This window comes from Mesoplodon bidens, assembly GCF_964165515.1.
Source record: "Mesoplodon bidens genome assembly, chromosome: 7".
Taxonomy (NCBI): Eukaryota; Metazoa; Chordata; class Mammalia; order Artiodactyla; family Ziphiidae; genus Mesoplodon; species Mesoplodon bidens.
In genome coordinates, this window is record NC_138164.1 from 50,839,507 (window position 1) to 50,865,315 (window position 25,809).

At 39.2% G+C, this 25,809-nt stretch overlaps 1 protein-coding gene and 1 pseudogene across 2 annotated transcripts in view; one reads left to right on the forward strand and one right to left on the reverse strand.

The window, feature by feature from the left end:
* Positions 1–25,545, reverse strand: part of FAR1 (fatty acyl-CoA reductase 1) — a 71,522-nt gene extending 45,977 nt beyond the window's left edge. Inside the window, exon 1 of the mRNA XM_081240483.1 lies at positions 25,369–25,545. The gene's annotated coding sequence lies outside the window, so the exon portion shown is untranslated. The remainder of the gene's footprint in view (positions 1–25,368) is intronic.
* Positions 7,422–13,998, forward strand: LOC308620776 (small ribosomal subunit protein eS24-like; annotated as a pseudogene). Its single transcript has 2 exons — positions 7,422–7,621; positions 13,488–13,998. The product of its transcript is annotated as a small ribosomal subunit protein eS24-like (transcript).
* Positions 25,546–25,809: the final 264 nt, after the last annotated feature.

Below are 25,809 nucleotides of genomic sequence, written 5' to 3' on the forward strand. Positions count from 1 at the left end.
AATGGAGAGATGTACTACATTCCTTAGATTCAATACAATCCCAATCAAAATTTAAGCTATTTTTATTTATGTATGGAAACTAAGACTCTAAAATGTTACAGAAATGCAAAGGGCCAAAAGTAGCCAAGGCAAGCATTAAGAACAAGAAAGCTGGAGAACTTATATTACCATGTATCAAGATGTATTATAAAGCTATAGAAATGTGGTATTGGGACAAGAAGAGAAGAGTACAATCAATTGGATATCCATATAGCAAAAAATGAATCTTGACTTCTATACCACACCACACACAAAAAAGAATTCCAGACAGACTATACACCCAAATGTGAAAGGTAAAATAGTTATGATTCTAGAAGATGACACAGAACATCTCCATGATCATGGGGTAGGCAAATATTTATTAAATAGGACACAAGAAGTGCTAACCAAAAAGGAATAATATTGATAAACTGGAAGACACTAAAACGGAGTTCATCCCACAACACCATTAACAGAGAGAAAAGGCAAACCAGGTAAAAGATATTTGCAGTAGTATGTATGACAACTGATTACTACCCAGAATATATGAACTACAAATCAATAAGGAGAAGTGGAAGAAACAATAGAAAAATGGGAAAGGCTTGAACAGAAAAGGAAGCATAAGGGAGAGTATCCAAATGGCCAATTAGCACATTTAAGAAAGCGCTGAGGACTTCCCTGGTGGCGTAGTGGTTAAGAATCCACCTGCCAATGCAGGGGACACAGGTTCGATCCCCAGTCTGGGAAGATCCCACCTGCCACGGAGCAACTATGCCTGTGTGCCACAACTACTGAGCCCACGCACTGACAGCCTGTGCTCCACAACAAGAGAAGCCACCGCAATGAGAAGCCCATGCATGCAATGAAGAGCAGCCCCCGCTCCCCACAACTGGAGAAAGCCTGCGCACAGCAACGAAGACCCAATACAACCAAAAATAAATAAATAAAAATAAAATACAGTTTAAAAAATAAAAAAAGGGCTGAACTTCATTAGTTATCAAACCTCAATGTGATCCTGGTACACTGTCCCCAGAATGGCTAAAATGAAAAAGACAGACAATACATAGTACCGGTAAAGTTTCAGAGAGAGAAAAATGGAACCCTCATCTACTGCTGGAGGAAGTACAGATAGTTATAACACTTAGTAAAAGTGGTACAACCTAATAAAGCTAAACAATCACATATCATATGATGTAGCAGTTCCATTCCTGATTATATACCCAACAGAAATGAGTACATTTGTTCACCAAAAGACTCATAAACAATGTTTATATGTTTGTAGCAGCACTATTCCTAAAACCCAATGTCTGGTCAATAGTATATTACATAAATTATAGCATATTCATACAATGGAGTATTAAAAAACAATGAGAATGAAGGAATTATCCTATACACCACATGGATGGGGATCACAAAGAGAACACTGAGCCAAAGAGGCCAGACACAAAAGGTGTATACTGTATGATATCATGCATATAAAGTTCAAAAACAGGCAAAAATCATCTACGGTTAAAAGTCAGAACAATGGTTATATTCCAGGGGAGGAAGAGGTAGTGACCAAAAAGGGTGTGAGGGAGGCTTCTGGGATACTGGTTATGTTCTATTTCTTGATCTGGGTGGCTCATTTTTTAAAACTCGTCAAGTTGTACACAGGATTTATGGACTTTCTGAAGGTATGTTACAGGTCAATAAAAAGTTTACTGTAAAAAAATAAAAGTAAATATAGGGTGACCATATATGTCCTGGTTTTCCTGGAATAAGCCTGGTTTTACACATTATTCCAGCTTAACTTTGATTAGAGCCCCCTCTTCTCAAAAGTGTTCCAGTTTTCACAGTACGGTTACTCTACTTATAACCTGCTTCAGGTCTAATAAGACTATTTCAAGACTTCGTTGACCCCCAAACCTAATTGAAACTATAGAGCATTAAAGTTAAAATGTTGTCATAGGGGAGAAATGAAGAATAATTCTGCATCAATACACCTAACAAATCTGGTAAGTATTAATGACAATTACATACTAAATATATATTAAACACAGTGTCCTAGACACATGACCTAGAACAAGTTATTTAATTCTCTGAGCTTCATTTTCTTCATATGTAAAAATCTATTCAAGAAATATTTATTAAGCACCTACCAGATACCAGGAACCAGAAAGTTTTCCATAGGTGTACACATGCATTTAAGACAGAAAAAGATACTAAGCAGTTTGCCCTTTAATAATTGAGGATTTAGGGGCCTCCCTGGTGGTGCAGTGGTTGAGAGTCCGCCTGCCGATGCAGGGGACACGGGTTTGTGCCCTGGTCCGGGAAGATCCCACATGCCGCGGAGTGGCTGGGCCCGTGAGCCGTGGCCGCTGAGCCTGCGCGTCCGGAGCCTGTGCTCCGCAACGGGAGAGGCCACAACAGTGAGAGGCCCGCATACCGCAAAAAAAAAAAAAATAATAATAATAATTATTATTATTATTATTATTGAGGATTTATAGCCTGAATATGTGATTGGCTCAACCCTTCCTCACCTACCGGGACACCCTCCCTATAAAAATCTGTTAAAAACAAACAACAGAAAATTTTTACCGAACTTAATACTCTCTCCTAATAACAGTATAAAGATTATTTGCTAAGAGAGTTGTAGAATGAAACTACTACTTACCAGTTTCAGGTAACTAGCTTAAAGCTAATTGCATGTGATTTTATCCTTAAGGTTCTCTTCACGGAAGAAAGAACAGATTCCCACAGCTCCCCAACTTTATCACAGCGCAACCAAAAACTTTATGAGCACCAAGTATTTTTAAACTCTGTCTCCAGGTATTCTTGATTCCCCCACCCACCAATATACTTTACCCTATTAACTTACTGGCAAAGCAAGTACAAATGAGCATTCCTTTTAAGGAAAGTCTAGACTTATCACATCTTCCACATAGTCCTGCTAGTATGGCCAAAAGCTACAGGAAAAGCAGAAGCCAGGAAAGAAATGCTGCCAATCCTTCCAGAGCATGCTGTTTAGATTCCTACTGTGTGATTCTACTTACACAGGAAAATATCTAAAGCTCCTATCAACTGTTAAAAAGTAGCTGCAGCACTGCAATAATGAGAAAAGCAGCAATATTATTCCATGTGCCAGGGCAAAGAAACTGTGAAACATGACTCATATTTATTTTCACTGTTCCTGAGATGCCTTAGGATACACCACCTAGCACTGGCAGCTGGGTATTTTCTTCAAAAAGTACCTTATCCTATGGTTCAAAAGTTAAAGAGGCAGAAAGTCTTTCAGAAGACCAGCAAAATGGTGGGTACCAAATATCACAATTACTTTTGAGGCTTTCTTGCTAAAGTGGGTTTTCCTAGTGGGTTTTTTGTTGTTGTTGTTTTTTGCGGTACGCGGGCCTCTCACTGTTGTGGCCTCTCCTGTCGCGGAGCACAGGCTCCAGACGCGCAGGCTCAGCGGCCATGGCTCATGGGCCCAGCCGCTCCGCAGCATGTGGGATCTTCCCAGACCAGGGCACGAACCCATGTCCCCTGCATCAGCAGGCAGACTCTCAACCACTGCGCCACCAGGGAAGCCCTCCTAGTGGGTTTTATATTATGCACATAAACTTACATTAAGAGAACATATTACAAAGCTACTTAAACTAAGATACCTTCACCTGCTAGTGGCTGAGGTCCAGGCTCTGCCACTTTGAAGCCATGAGATCCTAAGATAACACTACTATTCTTAACCTGTTTCCTTATCTATAAAAGGAGAACATGCAGGCTCATGGGCCAAAAGAGCCTGGAATGGACGCAAATGGAGAAACCACAGATAATTCTAAGATAGCACTCACCCAATCAATATAAACTGCACCCTTGTAACATAATTGTAGTCTCTTAATAGATGTCCTAAAATTAATGGAAAGCCAATCATGTTGTCTCATTATTTTCAGAAACCTAGTTAAGATAAATAATTAGAGACAAGTTCCTTCTCTCATTTTCAACTTTTTAAAAAAGAGTTCTTTATACTGTGTATAAAGTGGATGACTGGTGAGAGTCTGCTGGGTGGTACAGGGAGCTCTACTCGGTGTTCTGTGGTGACCTAGATGGGAGGAAAATCCAAAAAAGAGGGGATATGTGTAAAAAACTAAAAATATAAACTTAAATTTTTAAAAAAGAGTTCTTTAAATAGACAAAGCAATCAAAGTGAGATTGGGGTATTACAGTAACATGAAAACCACAAAAATCTGCCAAAAAAAAAAAAAAGCAGCTCTTTAGTGACAAGAAATGGGAATTCCTTTGCTTATATTAGCACTAAAAATGACTCAAATTAATTAAAACTTTAAATATACTGTCAAGTAGTTGTTTCAGAAACTTGCTAAGCAGACAGACAAATGTGAACAAGTACATGGAGATTAGGATATGGTGAGAGGAACGAGGTGGGTCCAAGGGCTTGAAGCAAAGTTTTACAGAAGACTCATCAGTGATAAGAAAAATAAATAATAAAAGGAAGACAGGAAAAGGAGAGATTAAGCACAAAAAACTATATCTCTCATGCTTTCCAATACAATTTCCTACAAGTCTTCTTAATAATTTTTCTTGCCTAAGGTCACTCAGCACCTGTATATAGACAGAGGCAAATTTAAACCAGTATCTTCTAACTAAATTCCACATTTATAGAGAGTATAAAAAGTTTCCACTTGTCCTACAGTGAGGTAAAAGCATCAACTCATAGGTAAGGAGTGAGTGCACAGCACTGGAAGAGAAGTTCAGGAAAGTGAAGAGGCTGGAATAGATGGTCTTCCTTTCCATTTCTAAAGTTGTATGATTCACTGTAAGAGGAAATGGACAGTATCTTTACTACAGGGTCTTCTTGGCATATAACAGACAAGAATCTGCTCCACAGAAAACTTTAGCATATGAAATAAGGCAAATTCTGGCTGAAAAATCCTTAAAACTCCACATCATTTCACAGTAAAAGTTGATGGGCCAATTCAGTAACACAGTTTAGAAATAATATTAACTGGTTCAGGTAGACTCTTAAACAATTAAAGCTCAAAAGCAATTAGACTTTTGAGCTTTAATTGTTTTTTGCTTCAGTATTTCCCTGAAGGCCATTTCCAGAGGCACCCAACAAAGAGAATGAGAAAGGAAAAGGTCTGTTGTCCAACTTAGAACTCGACTCACAAGACCACCGAAGCGGACTTAATTATCGCCACTATCAGTTTGAATAAAAAGACATCATTCTCAAGTTAAGAAATAAACACTTAACGAAGGTTAGTGGATTTATTTCCAACTCTACTCTACCCGACCCACTGAAAGACCTTTCCTAAACAGAACTATTTATTGGAAGACTAGAAACAAAAAACTCAGGGCAGTAGAGGTAATAAGATAAAGACAAGAAGCTCTGAGAGCTTCTTAAGGTCTTGCTTAAGATTAATAACAAAATTCAAACATGTTTCTATAAATATCTATACCAATATATGCAAATATCTATACCAATATATATACTATGTATCACACTTACCTACCTTTGAAAAACAGTGAGTTCTGTGTAAGGGAGTATGGGATCAGAATTTGCACCCCAAAGCTTATCACTAATAGTACATGGATTACTTTGAGCTGAAGGAACTGAGATTCAACAGACGCAGAAAGAATTCTTCTCAGAGCTTCCCTCATCTGATTAAAAGCAGAAACTTCCAAGAAATGAGGGCAGCCATAATGAGGACTCTCTGGGTGAGTTTAATGGCCATGAAGAAGATGGAATGTTAGCAACCGATACCTTCTATTAGTTTTCCCACATATTTACCTTCCCACAATTTATTGCCCCTAGAAGCCCAAACTCCTTTTCCTTTGGCTAGTCACTTCTCCATAATTTATAACCCTTTGTTAATATGGTATATAAGCTCTCAAGTCTAACCATCTTTTTTTGGGTTTTTACTTTTCTGTGAAGCCTTTATGCACATTTTAAAAATATACATATGCCTTTTCTATTAATGTCTTTTGTCAGTTTAATTTGCAGGCATCAGTCCTAGAACATAAAAGGATAGAAGAAAAGTCTTCCTCCCTTACATAAGCTATTAAGAAATTAAGTCTCTAGTGAAGCCATTTTCAGTACTCTATTGAATCTGGCCCTGTTATAAACTGCTTCCTGATAAATAAGGTAGGCCCCCTTTGTGGAAACAAGCCTTCCAAATAACCCAATGCCATGATGTAGTGGGGACCTTTGGGCTCTGAGTCTAGCAGGGCTGGGCTGGAATCCAGGCTCATCCATTTATCTTGGGGGTGAGCTTACTTATCTGTTTGTTTCTGTAGTTTCCTCATCTCTAAAACATATAGACAGCATATACACCCCCACCCCTTCACTTCATAGCATTTGTATAAGGATTAAGGCTGGGCACATAATTACATTTCCTTATTCATCTTCCCCCTACTTCTTTGGCAGTGATTTCTCTGTGGTCCCTCAGCAGTCAGTCTGATCTGTAATATTTCAGTCTAAAAAACTTTAATTATCTTTTTTTATGGAAATAATCATTTACTTATGAGTGTAATTTTTAGACTAGGAAAAAATTTTTATTACCAAAGTAAAACTAATAGCTACTTTATCTCTGGACTGTATACTGTTACAGTCACATGCACATATACCCATTTTTTAATTCTGGGAAGGAAATTAATGATTTTAGGAGAAGTAGGTTTAAACCAAACCTCTGAGGACTAAAAAAGGAAAGAGGTGGTTCAACTTATACTGATATGAAACACAGCATTCATGATTAACTTTAAAAGCAAGATGTAATATTCTGTATGATATACCACCTTTTATGGAAAAGGAATGAAAAAATGAATGCATATGTTTATAAATACACAGATTTTTCTGGCAAAAAAGCCAAAAAAACTGGTAATAACGGTTGCCTCCCTCTGGGAGGGAGACCTGGGTAACTAGGGAAGAGAAATGACGGGCATTTGCTTTTCACTATATATCCTTTTGCACAATTTAAAATTATGTACAAAGTGCATATGTTATATATTTTTAACTACTGGTGCAGAAAGAAACATACAGGTAGAGCCAGTAAATAGAAAAATCAGAAGGTACCAAAAAAATATTTGAAAGCGTATATTTTCCCATCAATTGGCCAGTCTATACTATCTTTTGTCCTCTAACAATTTACAAACTCACTTTCATCTATGAGAAAAAAAAGTATGAAAAATCTTTTCTAAAGTGAAAAATAAAAGACGAGCATTGTGTTAAGAAAAAAAGTGTAATATCTTTCTTCTGCTAATCTTTATTACTTGAGTTTTTATTTCATTTCTTTATTAGATGGCAAACCTACTAGATTAAAAACCAGATGATGTTTTAACTATGAAACTTTTGTTTAACAAGACTTTAGCAGGCTGGATTTCCTAAATGTAATGTGAGAAATTCTTCCCCCGTCTGGATGATGATGATCTTTGGATCAGATACCACTCTCTCCCATCTCCTGAGAGGACCCCTACGCTCACCATGTTCACCAAGGAGTCAAGTACACAGAATTACCAAACACAGTTCTGCAGTGAAGTTCTGCAGTGAGACTGGCTCTACCTATATGTTTCTTTCTGCACCAGTATTTACTGAACATACAGTAAAAACTGACAAAAGGTAATTGTAAGAACTCTTAGTTCCTTGTTTTAGCTGCTATAAATTTATTTAGGGAAACTAAGCACTGAATATGAAAATCTCTAGACAATGTCTAAACATTCATTCCAGCTTCCTATAAATTTCCACCTACAGCTACACCTTAAAGTAGGATCTACTTAGTTGTCTTCCTCTTAAAAAGTGGCTCCTCTGTGCCTCTAGCATGTAAACAAACCCAAAGTAAATAACCTACCGATGGAGACAGTGGGGAGAGCAAAGAGACAAAGAATAAGGTATTTCATCTATCTTTCTATTGGGAGTCACTGATTGACTCCCAATCAGGGGCAGTTCTGTGTTTAACACAGACACATCCAATGCTGTTTTGTCTCATAATCCTACTACACCTCTAAGCTGGAGGACCACTTGGCAGGAGTACTGGAGGAAATTCAAGCAGCAGTAGACAGAATGCTGAGCTAAATGGTCTTTTAATATCCCTTAGATTCCATGGCTGAAAAAGTTAAAAAAATAAATAAATAAAAGAATTTCAAATATCCTTAAAAGAGGGGGAATTAATTCCAAAATATTCTAAACCAAGAGTTGGCAAAGGTTTCTGTAAAGGGTCAAGTAGTAAATATTTTCAGCTTGTGGGTCATACAATCTTAGTAGCAACTACTCCATTCTGCCATTTGGGACACAAAATCAGCCATGAACAGTAAGTAAACAAATGGGCATGGCTCTGTTTCAATAAAACTTTATTCACAAAGACAGGAAAACAGTTTGCAGGTCACAGTTTGCCAACCCCTGTTCTAAATAAAGATTCTGAATATTCCACATTCAGAAAAATGAACTACTAAGAAAGGCATCAATGGGAAACCAGCACAGTCTAAATATCCATTGCCTACGATTTCACTATTCCTAGAGTTACTATGCATATCACTCTAAAATGGACAGTAAATAATTGATATAATATTTTCAAAAAAAAAACAATAAATGAATGACAGGCTTCAGAAACACAGATATTCCAGAGACTAAACACAACACAAAGACATGACCTATAGCCTTTTTCAAGGTGTACTTAAAAATATGTATTTTTAAAAGGAGAGCCCATTAAGATAAGATGTTCAGGGGTGAAGCTTGGGCGATATTATTTTGGAGAAAAGGCTACAAGTGAAGAAGAGCACAGAATATAATCGCAGACTCAGAAACCCTAGACCGCTACCATGTTCAAAAAAATCTTGATATAATAATAAAAAAATAACACAGAATTTAAAGAGGTCAAGAGTTAACCCAACACTGTTGCAAGATACAAAGCTTTGTTTATATACTGTGTACAGGTCTAAAACTACATAGATTAGTCTTTTCTATGTAAAAGTATAACATTACTTATAATTTTATGTAGCCAAAGGTTATACGTGGCTAAGGGAACGGGAATGGAAGCAGAAAAGAGACTATGCACATGGTAAATATCACAAAATTATGAAAATTCCCCAAAAAGCTGCACTGAGCTACAATGACCATGAGGGGATTCCATCTACATACTTCTGCTTCCTCATTATTTTTCCTTTTCGTTTGCTTTTCCACTAAAAGGGAAATAGAAATTAGGTATCTGTAACTGACGGGAATTAATAACTCTCTAATCCAGAAGTTCATCAACAGGCTTGGGGGGTGGCAGGGAAATCCAAGAACATGTTAAAGTTTCATGCAAAATATTGTTTTGAGTGTGTTTATGTATGTGTGTACAAGTGTGCACTCCCGTGCATATATCTGTACATTTTTTCTAGGGGAAAAAATCCACTGCTCTTATCAGATTCTCAAAAGGGTCAATGAGCATAAACAGTAAAAAACTACTATCAAATTTTATGTGTAGTATGTGTGTATGCTAGAGAGAAAGGGGACCTAAACTGCAGAGAATAGAGCTTCATGGTCACTGATTAAAAACCCCATTCATACCTAATCTGGAGTAAAAATGTGTAAATGGTTAAAACATAATTATATCAATCTCCCTTGAAGCCTGTTATGGATTGAACTGTGTTCCCCCTAAAAAGATATGTTGAAATCCTAATCCCTAGGACTTCAGAATGTGACCTTATTTGGAAACGGGGTTGTTGAAGGTGTAATTAGTTAAGGTAAATGATATAACACTGGAGCAGAATAGGTCTCTAATCCAACATCACTGGTGTCCTTATAAGAGGAGAGGCATGTAAAGACAGAGATACACAGGGAGAACTCCACCTGACAACAAAAGCAGAGACTGGAATTACACAGCTACAAGCCAAGGAATATCAAAATTGCTAAGAAAAAACTAGGAAGAGGCAAGGAAGAATTCCCTTACAGGTTTCGGACAGAGCATGGATTTTGGACTTCTAACCTCCAGAACCGTGAGACAATAAATATCTGTTGTTTTAAGCCACCCAGTTTGTAGTACTTTGTTACAGCAGCCCTAGGAAACTAAGAGAAGGCCAAATACCATAGTAACTAAAATTAAGGTACAGAGCAAAAGGCCTTCTAAAGATGATCATATGCTTTCATGACATAATAAACATACCATGGACACTTTCCAACAAACATGACAGTTTCAATTACCAAAATACATTCTACTAAATAGTTAAGGATGGAATGGCTTTTCCAAATGGGTACAGGAAAGAATGATAGAAAAAAGTTTTATATATTAAAGGTAAAGACCAAAATAAAGTTAATGTTCAGATCCCAGAACAAACCACTGGGGTATATCACTGACTGTACATCTGTACACTGTATTTAAATCTCAGTATATAGTAGCAGATTCAGGGAAAGTAGTGTTCTGATGATCTATTGCTATGTAACAAAATCACTCTAAAACAACATCTTAAAACAACAATAATCATTTTTATTCTCTCTCATAGTTTCTGAGAGTTAGGAATTTGGGAAGGGCTCGAATAAGCAGTTTTAGCTGAACAGTTCTGGCTCCTATCTTAGAGTCTCTTCACGTGGTCTGTCCACATGAGGCAGTCTGGGTTTCCTTATAGCGTGGCAATCTCAGGCTATACTGATGAAAAGCTGTTGAAGACTTCAAGACTAGTATTTTGGTGAGCTGGATAGAAGCTCACCTTTTCTGACCTCACCTTATTGCTCACAAGTGATTCACAAGAACACCCAAATTCAAGGGAAGGGAACATAACTCCACCTCAGGATGAGAGAATGGTCAAGGTCACAAGAACATGTGAGAAGGGACACATTGTTACAACTACTTTTAGAAAATACAATCTGCCACAAAGAATATGGTAAAGTAACTGCTCATTACTCCTGAGATGGTCAACCATTTGAAACTGTCCCATAGGTTAACAGAAACTGATGACTAAAAGAAATTCTTGAGCTTGTCTCACAGAACAGCAGCTAAGGGGAACAGCTTATTTAAAAAAAACCCTGCTTGTAATATGCTTTCACTGATCAAGCTCATCTTAGTTATTTCTTTTGGCTCCTTAACCACCACCTATAGATAACACCTCTGTCGTATGGGTCCCTACAGTATTGGGGGCTTATGCTGTTTTCCAGAAACTTGGAGTCAGCTCTTATCCAGTTCAAGTTGGCTAAGATTTTTGGTTGGGACCACTGACCCTAAAACTGGGCCTGCAAAGGTGTCCAATAAATGACCTTTTGACGTCAGAGGACTCAAAACTCCACCCTCAGATCATGCTAAGTGCCTCCGTTTTTGAACATGCATCTCAAGAAGAAGCATGTAACTCAGATATGCCTGCAAGAACACCAATTACCTCACCTTTTCCCTACCTCCAATCACCTTTCCCCATGCCTAATACCACCCTTCTTCTTTATCCCATAAATATTTCAAACCCCTTGCCTTCAGGGAGGCAGATCTGAGATCTGCTCTCCTGTCTCCTGACTTGGCTGTCTCCTGAATAAACCCCTTCTCTGCTGCAGACCTCAGTGTCTCAGCGTTTGGCTTGCTGCACATCAGGCAAACAAACCTGGTTCGGTAACACATTTAATCCATGTTCAAGTTACCCAAAATGCTTTAAAAAAAATATGGCCCCATGGGCCTCATACTTTTAAGTGCAGATGATCCTTGAACAACACAGGTTTAAACTACATGGGTGCACTTATGCACAGATTTTTTCAACAAATGCAGATTACAGCATTATACAACCTGCAGTTGGTTGAACCTGAGGAGGCAGAACCACAGATACAGAGAGCCAACTGTAAAATTACACACAGATTTTTCTGACTTCTCGGAAGACTGGCACCCATAACCTCCACTGCTGCTCCAGGGTCAACTGATTTTGCCTACCAAATAATCTCATTCACTGAATAAAAATTTCACTTTCCCATATCCACTTAATTGTGAACTTCTAACCAGTAGATTTCTACTTGGAGTTGACATACTTGTAGCCAAAAACAAGCCAACTCACTTTAGTTAGACTATTAAGAGGCCTCATATTATAGGTAAGCATATATTTTCTTTTAAAATTTTTGATAGACTCTCATCTGGAGGCATATCGGGAACCACTGGTATAGCGTCTTTTTACTATATTTTAATAACTCTAGAATATTTAGTGTTTTGATTAAGACTCAACGTAAAAGAAAACCTCTGCAAGTGAGCTGTAAAAAACAAAAGAAGGACTAAAAAATGCAAACTCAAAATGTACAAGTTGATAAGAATAGTGGGTTCCTTTTTCTTTTCAAAAATTAAGGCTTACAAAGCATTTTTCAACAAACAAAAGAATAACTCTAGCATCTTGGTTTTCAATAAAAGATGCTAGTGTCCAACCCTGTTGTAAGCATCCATTGAAGTGAATATAATGGCCACTCTGTTTGCCTACACAGACATTGACATGCCAATATTTAACTCTCTATATCCAACCTTCCCCAATGTCTATGACACATCTTGGTAAGGAATCTCAGTAGGTTCATTGGTTCTTAGGGCACTACACAACTATTTTGTATACTGATGTTACTCCGTAAGCATGGCACTTTGGCAAGTTAAAATGCCTCTAAAACCTCATTATCCTGGAAAATATTAGACGTTAAGAAAAATCACACTCAGAATTCCTCTGAGTGATGTAAAAATCAAACACAAAAACATCCTTAAAAGTCAAGTTCTACTTCATCAGAGAGGAAATGTCAATTCTACAGCATTAAAATTATTTGCTGACATGAAAACTTAAATTTTTTAGCAATACCCATTTTCCTTTGTTTCTGTCCTCGAGGCCTGTACCAGTAGGGTAACTTCTCTACTGTAAAGCCTACAGAAGAAGGGCTGTGCTCTTGTTTACACAGTTTGGTAATAAACAGTTCCACAGCTTGCAAAAACATGTATCCAATTCCATTTTGGGAGAAAACAATCTTAAAAAAGTAACCTCCAAAAGTCATACATGATTTTCTTTAGATCAACTATTGTGCTACAGACTCCTTACCTTAATAAAAATGTTTTCATGTTAAATATTGTCATTTTTATCCTAACACTTTCAGACTCAAAAAAGTGAAATACAATATACAAAGGCATACTAGTATTTCAAGTGTATTAGCAAAGATAAGGCTTCTTAAACTTCTCCAACACAACACAGAAATCGAAATATCCCATTCTGCTTAAAAACTCATTAAAGTTGTGCATCTGATTCCATAATATACCTAAGAATTAATATAGGGCTTCCCTGGTGGCGCAGTGGTTGAGAGTCCGCCTGCCGATGCAGGGAACACGGGTTCGTGCCCCGGTCTGGGAGGATCCCACATGCCACGGAGCAGCTGGGCCCGTGAGCCATGGCCGCTGAGCCGGCGTGTCCGGAGCCTGTGCTCCGCAACGGGAGAGGCCACAACAGTGAGAGGCTCGTGTACCACACACACAAAAAAAGAATTAATATAAAAATATTTCACTCTTTTCCTCTCTGGCTGCTTGAAGATCAGCAACCATCATAAATGACACAGTAGCTCTCCAGACCAGGAAGTTCATGACCAACCACTACTTTAGCAGAAACAATTGGTCATCGACATCCTTCACCCTGGGAAGGCAAAAGTAGCTAAGAGAGATATTCAGGAAAAACTAGCCAACATGTATAAGACCACACCAGATGTCATCTTTGGATTTGGATTCAGAATCCATTTTGGCGGTGGCAAGACAACTGGCTTTGGCAGGATTTACGATTCCTTGGACTACAGAAAGAAAAATGAACCCTAACATAGACGTGTAAGACATGGCCTGCAAAAGAAAAAGACCTCAAGGAAACAGCAAAAGCAATGAAGAACAGAATGAAGAAAGTCAAGAGGACTGCAAAGGCCAATGTTGGTGCTGGGAAAAAGTGAGCTGGAGATTGGACAACAGAAGGAGTAAAGACTCTGAAGTGACTGTATCTGTGGTGACTGTGTAGATTTTTCATGAGATGATTAATAAACTAAGAACTTTCACATGAAAATATATACACATTTCAAATTACTCGGCAAAACTGATTTTAACATGAAAATGTTCCACGTATACCGTGAACATTACATGTAGACGTACACATACAAGTTTACCCAAAAAATTGACTCAGGCAGATTACTAATCATGTATCTTGTGTGGTCTGATTTAAAACTACCAAAGCCTACTCATGAAGATTAGTAACTTTAAGAACAAGTTGTTAGAATCAGGTATTTCACTAGTTACAGGAAGTAGACTTTGTTTGAAAGCTGTTTATACTCAGTCTGATTATTATAGCAAATAACCTGCAACTCTTAACTACGGAAAAGTGCTTTGAAGCTCCTGCTGTATGCTGTATTTCCTCTCTGCTTCTCTTGTGTCACTTTCTTATGAAGCCTTCTGAATCTGTTCCCAAGGCTGAACCTAAAAACAGCCTCTAGTCCACCAAGGCAGCATTTTCCAAATTGTGGTAAATGGGGCTGGGAAGCTGTACACTTTATCCCCAACCAGGAGAGCTACAAAGTGTATTAGCATATCAAAGACCTACAAAATGTACTGAAGTAAAGAAACTCCTAGACCTCTTTTTTAAATTTAATTTTATTTATTTATTTTATACAGCAGGTTCTTATTAGTTATCCATGTTATACATATTAGTGTATACATGTCAATCCCAATCGCCCAATTCATCACCCCCCCGACCCCCCGCTGCCTTCCCCCCTTGGTGTCCATATGTTTGTTCTCTACATCTGTGTCTCAATTTCTACCCTGCAAACCGGTTCATCTGACCTCTTAAGGCTGGCCTTTCACCAATTTCCCAACACCGCTAGGGAAACAATGCTCCTGAAAAGCTCATTATTACCACATCAGCCTTCGAAGGTAATGACTATACAAACATGGACCAAACCTCCCACGGTCTACAAATGATTTAGAAAGCATGACCTTCCATTGATCCACAAGGTTACTTATGAATACACTATAAAGCCAGTTATTAAGAGTTGCAAATATGAGTATGTTATTAGAATGTATCGAAAACTTCAGTTTGTTTACAATTAATAACTCTGCTTGCTGCAACTCACAATGCTGCAAAGCTTCTACCAAATATGCACACTCAAAACCTGGAATTCTGTAATTTTCAACAGGAGCAATCAATCACTGTCAGTGAAACTGGTCATGGTTTTCAATTATCATTATTCTTACTTCTAATTAAGTTGAGCTTCATTATTATCATTTTAGTTGTTCTATTAAACCAGCAGAATGTGTTATGTAATTCTATCACTAGAATTTGAGACCTACAGTTTTCTAACTAGTCTAGACTTTAAGACAAGTATATTTTTTGTGATTCAAATAGGAACCATCCATTTCCCTAACTGCTGAAGAAAGTCCCTCTCCCCCCCAAAATGCTTATACCTTGACAATTTATTTGTTATTATTCCACTAGAAAGTGGGAATTACTGAGCTAAAGAATGACCCAGCTAAAGGGCCGGGATTAAAAGAGCTGGAGGGTCACTGTTCTAAAGGTCTTTACCCCAGCTATAAGGGCAGGTCTTCTCCTTGGTCACCAGGTCCACACCAACCAAATGTGGCATGAGGACATGGAATCAGAGCCCTTCGTGGAAGTAATAGAAACTTCTCTGAACTTGAATGTCAACGATCCCTCCAGTCTCTAGTTTTGAGTAGGAAGCTTCCAGCAATCTCTTTAAACAACTGAATCCCATAACAAAGCCTCTTCTCAAAAATCTTCCTGGTCTAGCTTTAAAACCTTGCCAGGTTCTTATGTAAAGCTTGCAACAAACAAAATGCTGTCAAGCACAGAAAGGTATAGAAAACAGGAGGGAAGTGTTTGATGACTTTGTGGATTCTTAGAATCTCTTTCCAGCTCTGAAACTGACTTAACGCATCTAAGAAGCCCAGCGAATTCTTAGGCAATTTATCAATTGAGAATCAGTCACAATGCTAAAAAACTCTGTCAAGATATTTCCTTCTCCATAAACTGAGATCCAGAACGAAAAGACAGCCAAGATAAATAAGAGCAACAGACTACACTGTTGGGACTGCCACTAACCACGTGACCTTGGGCAAGTCAATTAATTGCTCTGATCAGTCATAAAATTCACTGAAGGGGAGGCTAAATCACTGATGGATAAATCCTCTTCTAGCTCTCAAAGTCTATGTATTACTTTATATTAGAATAAGTTATTTCCTAGTAATACATTAGATACTCAGAAAATTATTAACTCCAGTGGGTCACAAGGTTATCACTTTAAAGCCATACACCTAATATTCACTGATCTTCAAACAACCTATGCTCTGCTCTGCAGTCAAATGTCCCATTTAGCAGCTAACTGATCTGTTCCTATCTCCTAAGGATTCTGCTTATGCTAATAACCATTATTATGATTATATTTTAGGTACAATCCACAAATTTTTAAAACCCCATACTTACCTCACACCGGTCAGAATGGCCAACATCAAAAAAAATATCTACAAACAATAAATGCTGAAGAGGGTGTGGAGAAAAGGGAACCCTCTTGCACTGTTGGTGGGAATGTAAATTGATACACCCACTATGAAGAACAGTATGGAGGTTCCTTAAAAAACTAAAAATAGAACTACCACATGACCCAGCAATCCAACTACTGGGCATATACCCAGAGAAAACCATAATTCAAAGAGTCATGTACCACAATGTTCACTGCAGCACTATTTACAATAGCCAGGACATGGAAGCAACCTAAGTGTCTACTGACAGATGAATGGATAAAGAAGATGTGGCACATATATACAATGGAATATTACTCAGCGATAAAAAGCAACGAAATTGAGTTATTTGTAGTGAGGTAGACAGACCTAGAGTCTGTCATACAGAATGAAGTAAGTCAAAAAGAGAGAAACAAATACCGAATGCTAACACATATATATGGAATCTAAAAAAAAAAAAAAATGGTTCTGATGAACCCAGGGGCAGGACAGGAATAAAGACGCAAATGTAGAGAATGGACTTGAGGACACAAGGAGGGGGAAGGGTAAGCTGGGACAAAGTGAGAGAGTAGCACTGGCATATATACACTACCAAAAGTAAAATAGCTAGCTAGTGGGAAGCAGCTGCATCGCAAGGGGAGATCAGCTCAGTGCTTTGTGACCACCTACAGGGGTGGGATAGGGAGTGTGGAAGGCAGACGCAAGAGGGAGGGGATATGGGGATATATGCATATATATGTATACATATAGCTGATTCATTTTGTTATAAAGCAGAAACTAACACACCATTGTAAAGCAATTATACTCCAATAAAGATGTTAAAAAAAATCAACCCATACTTCTAAGAAATATATTTAGGCCCATCCTTCAAACTAGATGGACAATAAACACTTATGATCTCAAGGTTCTACTGAGAATCAATCCTCTGTCAGACCAATACATGTTTCTAAGCCTCTGTGTATCATATCTAGGAGTTGTTTTAACACAAATGTGAACCTCAAAATACTTTAACAGATCCTTTCCTCCACAGATCTTAACTAATTAAGGGCAAGAGAGGTCAAAGAAGTTTTTTCCTTTACCTCTGAAAAGGTGGTATTTATGTATTTATTCATCCTTAAATCATATTCTACTTCATCTTAATTCAGGATGGATAGCAGCCATTATATAAAGTTCCATACACTTATTCCCAAATCTTTGGTAAAATCATTCCTACATATTCAAACTGACTACAGCTTGTTTTCCCCCAAGAATCCAATTAAGAATTGGTCTTTTAAAAAATTAGGCATTTGCATAATGAATTTTATAATTTCACTCAATAATGAAAAACACTTGTTTGACTCAAAATTCCTGCAATGACCATTGCTAAGAATGCAGGTGTCGAAGGATCACTGATAGTTGAGAAAATTTTGCAAAGTTCTTCAGAAGTTGCTTATGACGCTATGCTTGGAGATTTTGTGAATATGGTGGAAAAAGGAATCACTGATCCAACTAAGGTTGTAAGAAGTGCATTACTGGATGCTGCTGGAGTGGCCTCTCTGTTAACTACAGCAGAAGTCGTAGTCACAGAAATTCCTAAAGAAGAGAAGGATCCTGGAATGGGTGGGATGGGAGGTGGGATGCGAGGTGGGATGGGAGGTGGCATGTCCTAATTCGTAGAATAGTGCTTTACCATCATGAATGAGCTGTGAAAGGAAGCTCAAGGCAGCGTTCCTCACCAGTAACTTTAATAAGAGAGGTCAGCTGAAGGAGTTGACTGAAGAAAAGGCTGGCTGATGTTTAAGAAAATCACTATAACCATCCGTTACTGGTTTCAGCTGACAACATAGAATGGTTTACTGCTGTCATTGTCCATGCCTACAGATAATTTACTTTGTTTTTTTTTTTTTTTTTTTTTTTTTTGCGGTACGCGGGCCTCTCACTGCTGTGGCCTCTCCCGTTGCGGAGCACAGGCTCCGGACGCGCAGGCCCAGCAGCCACGGCTCACGGGCCCAGCCGCTCCGCGGCATGTGGGATCTTCCCGGACTGGGGCACGAACCGGTGTCCCCTGCATCGGCAGGCGGACTCTCAACCACTGCGCCACCAGGGAAGCCCTACTTTGTATTTTTGAATAAAGACATTTGCACATTCCTGGTAAATGAGTGTAAGAGCCATGTACCAATGTACTGCTTTCAATTTAAATCACTGAGGCATTTTTACTACTATTCTGTTAAAATCAGGATTTTAGTGATTGCCATCAACAGATGAGAAGTTAAGAAGCAGCCTTTCTGTGGAGAGTAAGAATAATTGTGTACAGAGTAGGGCAATATCCAATTATGTGACAACCTTTGTGTAATAAAAATTGTTTAAAGTTAAAAAAACAAAAACACTTGTTTGTAAAAGGTGAAGAGCACAAAGAAATAAATATAAGTTGAATTTTAGCAGTATGCTATCTGCCTATACATTAAAGAATGGATTATTAAACCAGAATCTGTAAACCTTCAAAGATATCTGAATGGGTTTTGAAAGTATTATTAGCCTCCTGAAATTATTAGAAAAACTAATTGTATATGTATATTTTTTCTGAGGAGAAGAGATAGCACAAAGCTTTGAGATGCTCAAAGAAGTTTATGACCTTTGACTAAGACTCTGCATTATGGGGTATATTTTAAGATTTTAATTCTCAGTTAATAGTTCAAAGTTTTTAGGTCAATACTCCAAAATAATAAGATATAGTGGTAAGAATTCCTTACATTCAAGAAGGATTTCTCATGTGGCTGCCATGCCAACATTTTTGGCAAAAATTCCATAAAGGACAAGAATGATCTAGACTAGATATCTCAAAGTAATCTTAAAACTGTCAAACACTTAAAACTTAAACACACGCACACATACATACACACACTCCACCAATGTCATTTCCCATTTAGAATCTCTAATACTGGCATATGATCTTACATTGCTACATTCTGTTTTATATATGTATATTCAGTCTCTCCAACTACTTATCCCTGTCCTACAGTAGATTAGTAAATCTAATTTCTCTTGCTCAGAACAGTATAATATACAAGTCTCAAATATATTTATATGAAGAAATTTCCACTTCACTTAGATTAGCATGTCTATTGTTGCACTTATCATGCTGTATGGTAATAACGGGTAAAAATGTCTAGGGACTTGTTTCAAAATTAAAAAGGGGGAGGGGAGTGGGTGGAGATACAGATGAAACAATACTGACCACAAGTTGAAAAATGTTAAAGCTGGTGATATGCATATTATTGTATTTTTATGTTTGCAATTTTCCATAATACAAAGTTTAAAGACATTGGCCTCGCCTATTAGAACAGAGAGCTTCTTAAAGACAGGTGCAGGAGCTTTCCTCTTTGTACATCTGCCCAGTAGAGAGCAGATAGTTACTTTGTTAAACACATTTCATTCTTTATGTGAAAGGCAGCAGTACTATCCTTCAATGAAACTTCAACAACTCTTTGATGGTATTTTATTTAAACAATTATTTTATTAACCCAGATAAAACATATTCATTCATTCACTACTTACTGGTTACCTACTTTTCCCAGATATCCTGTCTTGATAAATGGAGGATATAAAAAGTAATTCATACTCTCTAATAAATTAAGAATCTGACAATACCCTCAAGGATCCATGGAAAAAAGGGCAGGGAGGGAAGACAGGGAGATGAAGAGAAAGAAAAAATAGTAAAAAGCAACAAACACAGTATTTTAAGAAAGGGCTCTAAGGCATCCACATTTTTAATTAGAAAGAAGGCATACAGTTTCTTTAAGCTGGACAGGTCTAAAAGTTGCCCTCCCCACTCTATTCTACAGATGAGGAAACTAAAGCTCAGAGAGGGGAAGTGACTTGCCTCAAGTTACACATCAAGTTGCTAACAAAACCAAAATTAAAATTCAGATCTGCTCATTCACAGCGCAATGTGAATTTTCTACATAAAAAATTTTCTCCTACACCATAATATTCACTACCTAAAGAGAATGACTATTTTATTATTAATAAACACTTCAATTTTGTATTCTACCATACTAAAAAAAAAAAGCAGTACACTAAGTAAAGGGAGGAGGCTGGGAAGAAAATGCAAACAAACTGCTAAGACAGTTATACATGAATACTATATGCACATACCACACTTCCTTAATTCTGAGACACATTTGACTTTAAGACAAAGTATCCATTTTGTAAACATTTTTTAAAAAATATAGACACTGTAAAATCTTCATTTCAAAAAATATTAAAATGTGAAAACACACACCTCTAAAGCAATAAAATATAACGTACCCTGTAAGACACAAAAATCACTATCATTTAAGACCTCGTGTCACAGGCACAAACACACAGAGCAAGAGTCCCATCTTCTAAAGTAACGAATAGTTACTAAATACCTAAGGCTATGTGGCATTTTTTTCAGTTGTATGTATTCATCAACAAGCCCTTCTTGCCATACATCTCATATGCATGAGCTCTGGAGTCAGAGAAAGCAAATTGGAATCTCCAGCTCTGCCACTTAGCTCTCTGGCCTTTGGAAAGTTACTAATTTCTCTAAATCTCATTCTCTTCATAAAATAAGATAACCACCTTAGAGAATTGCCTGAGAATTAAATGCAATAATTTATTTAAGGAACATAGTACAGTGCCTAGATGAAATACTAAGTTTCCTTCCACAATTCCTATGGACCAAATGAAATTAAAACTAAAAACTACGTCCCATTCTTGACTTACAAGATTGGAATAAATCTGTACTAACCCTAGGGCAAATACTACTAATTTGCTTTGGAATAATTATTTGATAAGAAAAGCTTATTTTCTTGAAATTTATCTCTTTTCTTCTTCAAATTGGGAACAGAAAACAATGACGACTTTTTTTTTTTTTTTTTTTTTTGTGGTACGCGAGCCTCTCACTGTTGTGGCCTCTCCCGTTGCGGAGCACAGGCTCCGGACGCGCAGGCTCAGCAGCCATGGCTCATGGGCCCAGCCGCTCCGCGGCATGTGGGATCCTCCCGGACCGGGGCACGAACCCGTGTCCCCTGCATCAGCAGGCGGACTCTCTCAACCACTGCGCCACCAGGGAAGCCCCAACAATGACGATTTTTAAGTGTTTAAGTTAAATTTGTTATACGTAAGCTCAGCACTTTCATGTTGCCTTACTGAACTGAGACTCTAAGCCCAATACAAACCCACTGAAGAGAGGAACTACAAGCCTACGTGTGGGAGGAGAGAAGGGTATAAGGCCAAAAAGACACAGTTAAAATGACTCAATGTACGACTGGTCTGGGTTTTTTTTAACCTTAAATTCATTTATTAAACAATGTTCAGAAAAGCCAAGACCATATCTCCATGATTCAGGGTGCTTTAGTAACCTGATCCCTCAGATTAAGCAAATGTAGTTTCAGGTTGTTTCCAACAATAACAAGTCATTGCCAAGACGGGACTGTGCCTAGAGAAGTGGCTCATATGCGGTAGACACTGAAATAAGACCATCTTCTCTCCTACCCCAAACATAGTACAGACTAGACCATCCACATATTCTCTCACTATTAGTTCATTTTAGTTGAATGACTTTTCCCCACTAATGATAAAAATAACAATGCTTTTTTTTAACCTTGGAAAAATACAAAAAGTACCAGCATTTTTAAACTACCCATGATCTTATCAGCCAATAACTAAAATATTACAAAAGGACATACCAACATCTTTCCTATGAATTTGACCATAATTGTGATCATACCAAACTTTAAATTTGCATAGAGCACTTGCCACTAAACACAATTAACTACCAGCCTGTATGTTAGTATCTTTATTTTGGCTTTCTTGAGACCAAATTCACACGATGTTTTTCCTTACTCAACTCAATGGTTTCTTCTCAATCTTTGCTCTTCTGAGTCTCTCAGCTACATATTTTGCTGATGATCACTTCCTCTTTCTTAAAACTCTATCCTAAGTTTCCCTAAACAGTATATTCCTCAGTGTCTACAAAAGTCTCTCCAACTAATCTTTTTCTATTTCTTCACTGGCTCTCTTCTGTCAACTCCTGACAATCTATAAAACATGGCTCAGTTTTGACCTTGAATTTGCTTGTCAACCTTGAATCCCTAGTACTTAATAACACAATGCCTGGCATGAAGCAGATGCTCAATTCACGTTTACTTACTGACTTTGCCAACCCTGACCTGCCACCTACTAGTTGTGTTACCTTGGTTAAATTAAATCTTTCCGAACCTCAGTTCACTCATTTATAAAGTAGGGATAATCAAAGGAAGATGATGCTTGGAAAGCTCAAAACAGTTTCTGGCACAAAGTAGCACCCAATAAATTTTGCTATTATTATCAACATAATCTAGTACAGGAATCAAAAATATTTATTATTATATATGGTTGAACACCAAATCTACCTCTCAACAACCCAATTTACTTTCACCATATTCCTCTTATCAGAACTATCAAAAAACATTTTTGTACTCTTCACTACTTATCTCCAATCCATCATCAACTATTCTAATTTTTCTCTCCTAGCCACCATACAAAACCACCATTTATCAACTAAGCTATAACAACAGACTTAGTTGATTTCTACACCTTTACATCTTCATTCATGGGCTTCCCTGGTGTCGCAGTGGTTAAGAATCCACCTGCCAACGCAGGGGACACATGTTCGAAACCTGCCGGGAAGATCCCACATGCTGCGGAGCAACTAAGCCCGTGTGCCTCAAGCAACTACTGAGCCTGCACTCTAGAGCCCGCGTACCACAACTACTGAAGCCTGCACACCTATAGCCGGTGCTCCACAACGAGAGAAGCCACCGCAATGAGAAGCCCATGCATCACAAAGAAGAGTAGCCCCAGCGCACCGCAACTAGAGAGAGCCTGCGCGCAGCAACGAAGACCCAACTCAGCCAAAACTAAATAAATAAAATAAATAAATTTATTTTAAAAAAATCTTCATTCAAATCTTCAATCCTCCTTAAAAACCATTTTTAATTTGTCACTCTTGTCCACAGTTGCTTATAACATGTCCATACTACTGAAATGCCATCCTCTTATCTTGCAATAACCCATGTCCCAACTCCTAGTTCAAAAGATGGCTCAACACTCACCTCTTCCAGGAAACTTTCCCTGATTAACTCCACACCACTCAGATTACTTCTGCTCCGAGTCGCCTCAGCACCTCAGCACTTAGGTACTCTGTTATACTAAGAGTAAAATGTGATCAGTGAATAGCATTACCAAGAAATTACTTCCACAAAACTATTTCTACATCCTTAAGAATGGTCCATTACCTATAATGCTTTGTTGATTCGGTTAATTAGGAAACATCCTATTTGACAAATGCCCTCTTTGGGTTTTGTCCTTAACACTATACTACTTCATGTTGGTAAAGAAGCACTTAACTCTTCACAATCCTTTTGTCCTATCCTCAGGCAGAAATTATACCTCAGTTGTATCAACTCCTCCTCTTTAAATCCAATGGAAATGTAGTAATGGACCATTTTCTTTTCTACTAACTTTTCTCTGCCCCCAACCTCTGCCCATACCCCGCAAATAAAACCTCCAAAGCTTTAAACAGAAAGGTAGTAGCAGTGATACCATGTTTTTCTTTCCTGTAAGTGAAAAGAACTTGGAACCTATTTAGCTACAAAACTCTTCCCAAGGCTGAAAAATTTCCCAACAAGTGTGATGCATAATCAAATTCTACATCAAAATGCTTGATTCTTATAGAGTAACAGAATTGTACTTATGTTCACTCTGACTTGTGTTACTGTAAGAGATCTTGCATCATTTTTATGACACATGACTGTTGAGAAACTCCCCTGTACTGCAGTTTTTGGAAAGTAACCTGTGATGTTGTCTTTAAACTAACACATTCTACTTTTTTTTTGATATAAAAATTAAGCGATTCCTCACTGCGATCCAATCAAAAGCAAACAATATTTGTGCCATGGCTTGTGAGAAGATGAGTTCGTGTGCTGCTGAGGCAAAACAATGAGATGAACTGTCACACGGGTGGGAGAAGGGTTGGGGAGGACGGAGGAAGGTTGGGGAGGGAGGACAATCAACCTCAGCAGTGAGAGTTAACAAGTCTGAGAGTTTGGCCATCGACGAGTAGTGAATGAACCTATGGACCTGGCTGACTGACTCCTACCTGACAAAACCGACAGTTATTCTTGCTGACTTACTCATAAAAGATCCACACCCTTCAGTTACCATACTTAAACCTACCTCGTTTGCTCCTTGTATACTTTCTCCTAACTGGCCACCTAACGCCTTCTAGTCAAACAGCCTCCATCCACACCTCACCTAAAACCTCTGCTTCTCAATCACCCTCCGGCCTCTTACTCCAGATTCACGTGTCCCAAGCCTGTCCTCCCTTCACTCCCAGCTGATTTCCCCCCAGTCTCAATCAATGCCTACTTCCAAGAGGGCAACCACACGCCCCGGCTCCGCACCTTCTCCCCGGGCACCCTTTTCTGAGCATCACCCTATTCCCATCACTTTCTTCGTCCCCAAACCCAGAATCCTGCTATCACAGGCCTCCTTTCACTGCCACCCTCAGGCGCACAAACCTGCTCCTCCGTTAACTACCCCGCCCCACCTTCGCCACCTCTACGCGGTCTCTCCGCCCCAGGCGGCGGCCCCAGGATCCGCGTCTGCAAACCAGGCCCCTCCCTATGGCACCGCGCTCAGACCCGGCTCTCCAGAGGGCGGTGGCCCCACCAAGCCTCGCAGAGACCATCCGGGCAGAAGCGGGCGCCCCCCGCTCTACGCAGCCGTGGGCGGGGACGGGGCAGCGGGTGTAGCCCCCGCCTCGGCCAGGCCTGCCTCCCCAGCTCCCAGAGCCGCGGCCCCGGCCAGGCGAGGAGGGACCCGCAGCCCGCCTCTCCCGCCCGGCGTCCCCGCCTCTCACCTAGACGCAGAGGCTCGGGCCTCGCTTTCCTCCTGGCAGTCCAGAGAGTGCTCTGTCGCCGTCGCCGTCGCGCTCCCTTCACTCGCTCTTCCACCGCCCCCGACCGGCCGCTGAAGAGCGGACGGGTGGTGGCACGCCCATTGGCTGCGGCCCGCGCTCGCGTCAGCCGGCCCCGACCCGGACCTCGGAATGTGACTGGCTGACGCGGCGCCTCTTTTCCACGTCTTGTCCTGATTGGCTCTCTCGCGCCCCCTTACTAGGAGGACCGCTCACCCTCCTCCTGGCTTCGGCCTCCCACCCCCTCAACCCCGTTTCCATCCGGGCGGGAGGAGGACGCGAGCGGGCGCGGGTGGGACACGAACGGCCAATGGGAGGGCGGAGAGAGGGCCGGGAGGTGGGCTCTGCTCCCGGCCAGCTCGCGGGGAAAGTTCATCCAATGGT